The sequence below is a fragment of the Pleurodeles waltl genome, unplaced genomic scaffold, assembly GCF_031143425.1.
Source record: "Pleurodeles waltl isolate 20211129_DDA unplaced genomic scaffold, aPleWal1.hap1.20221129 scaffold_70, whole genome shotgun sequence".
In the NCBI taxonomy this organism is placed as follows: Eukaryota; Metazoa; Chordata; class Amphibia; order Caudata; family Salamandridae; genus Pleurodeles; species Pleurodeles waltl.
Window position 1 is genome coordinate 1,615,869 of NW_027150391.1, and position 2,329 is coordinate 1,618,197.

At 44.4% G+C, this 2,329-nt stretch overlaps 1 non-coding gene across 1 annotated transcript; it reads right to left on the reverse strand.

Annotated features, from left to right (window-relative positions):
- Positions 1-1,961: 1,961 nt before the first annotated feature.
- Positions 1,962-2,033, reverse strand: TRNAQ-CUG (transfer RNA glutamine (anticodon CUG)). The gene has a single exon. It is a non-coding gene; the product is annotated as a tRNA-Gln (tRNA).
- Between the last annotated feature and the right edge of the window lie 296 nt (positions 2,034-2,329).

A 2,329-nucleotide genomic window follows, 5' to 3' on the forward strand; every position in this document is an offset into this window, starting at 1 on the left:
TTGCTGCAAAACTGCACTAACTCAGTTTTGCACCAAAAAGTTTAACACCGGCTTGCACCATTTCTGTGCACCACCCGGGCACCATATTTATGGAATGGTGCAAGCCGGTGCAAAGGGAAGGCTAGAGTTTTAAAAAAATGACTTTAGTCGGGTGGAGCTGGCAGTATAGAAGAAGAGGGTTTAGCACCAGAAAATGGCTTTAGGCAGGTTAGAGTAAAAAAAATGACTCTAACCAGATTAGCATAATTTTATGGTGCTAAACCTACCATGCCACATGACTCCTGCCTTAGAAAAGGCAGGAGTCATGCCCACCACCCTAGTGGCCAGCACAGAGGACCGGGGTCCCCTGGGCATGGCCATTGCACCCTGTGCCATGTATAGGGACCCATTTCGGGGCCCTCTATGGCACTTTCAAAAATAAAATGCACTTACCTGTACTTACCTGGGATGGGGTCCCCCATCCTCGCAGTCCCTCTAGTGTGGGTGGGGGTGCCCCTAGGGCCTAGGTAGGGCACCTCAGGGCTCATTCCATGGTGTTCCACCATGGAAATAGGGCCACAGGTCCCCTAAGGCCTGCCCAGACCCAGGTCTTAAAAAATGGGGCAAAGCAAGCTTTGCCCCATTTTTTGACCCCTCCTCCCTCCCTTGCACCATTTTTACATGGGAGTATAAATATGGTGTTAAGGCCATAGAGTCATGTTTTTGCACGGGAACGCCTACCTTGCATCTCATTAAGGCAAGGTAGGTTTCCACTTCCAAAAAATGACTTTAACTCCATAAATATGGTGCTAGACGGGTCTAGAACCAAAGTATAAATATGGAGTTAGTTTTGCACTGAATTAGAATTTTAAAAAATGACGCTAATTCAGTGGAAACAGAGTATAAATATGCCCCTTAGCGTCAAAAAATGATGCTAATCTGGTCAGAATAATTTATTTTGACTCAAAACTGCCTAACGTCACCGGCTTGCACCATTCCATAAATATGGTGCCCAGCTGGTGCTAAAATATGGTGCAAGCCGGTGCAAAACTTTTTGGGGCAAAACTGCCTTAGTGTAGTTTTGCACCAAAAAGTATAAATAAGGCCCTGTGTTTTTCGCAAAATTAGGGATCTGACGCATTTGCCACATAATCCATCATCGGCTACATAATCTGCAGATTTTAACAAAAAAAACTACATTGATTTCTAGTTTAAACGGTTCAAAAGTTACTAACAACGCCGCAACACGTGTTGTCGTGCAGTTAAAGGCATTTTGCAAAGGTGACTGGTCACCTTTCTGTTACTTATTCCTACGTCTTGGTGTTAAACTGGTACTAATGAGATGCAACATTTGCCCGTACAGTGTTGACAAGTGTAAAAATGACAAACTAATGAGCTAATAGTAAAAGAAAATATGCCACATTATGCCGCATAATTTGCCTTTTCTTGCTGTATTATTTCATCAACCGTGCCGCATAATTTGGCCTTACCCTGAGGCATAATACCAGTGGCCGTAACAATATTTATAAACAAATCAAGAGCCCAGCAGGGCGCTTTGGTGTTACTCTGCCGCCGCTTGCACCCAGTTGTACTCTAGGAAGCACTGATGTGACTTATTAAGGAGGCGCTTGTTTGGGAGTCAGAGGGTTTGAGCATCCCGGTGTTTAATGCTAACAAGTCCTAACTGGGGGTCATAGGCGGGAAGAGAACTGGTTGGCAGCGTGTTACATTTTTATATCCTGTTTAAAAGAAGAATCGAACTTAAGGCGCAACGCAATCCATATTGTCTCAAATCACAGCGGGGGCTACAGAGGTTATTCACGACTCTCCATTAAGCCCTCGGTTTAAAAAGGAGGCTGTGATCAGCTTCCAGAGTGATTAAAAATAGACTAGTGACACATGAACAGCGTTACTATTTGCTGATCATTTTCAACACTGAAATGGTGTGAAGTACATTTTATTGACAGTTTAACAAAACCCTCAGGTCCCACCGAGATTTGAACTCGGATCGCTGGATTCAGAGTCCAGAGTGCTAACCATTACACCATGGAACCGGCTGAGAGCTTGCTGGAGCGGAGGCTTTGATGTGGTGATGAAGTTACAGATCACAGGAAACTTATTGATGTAGTGATGAAGTTACAGATCACTGGAAACTTATTGCTAGAGATGTCCTGTAACTTTCCAGCCACCTGTCGGCTCATTAAATCAATGCCAAAATGGCTCTAAAACTTTACAAACCTCTGTTGTAGGAGGCTGGACTGGCTTGTAGTGAGTACCAAGGGGTACTTGCACCTTGCACCAGGCCCAGTTATCCCTTATTAGTGTATAGGGTGTCTAGCAGCTTAGGCTG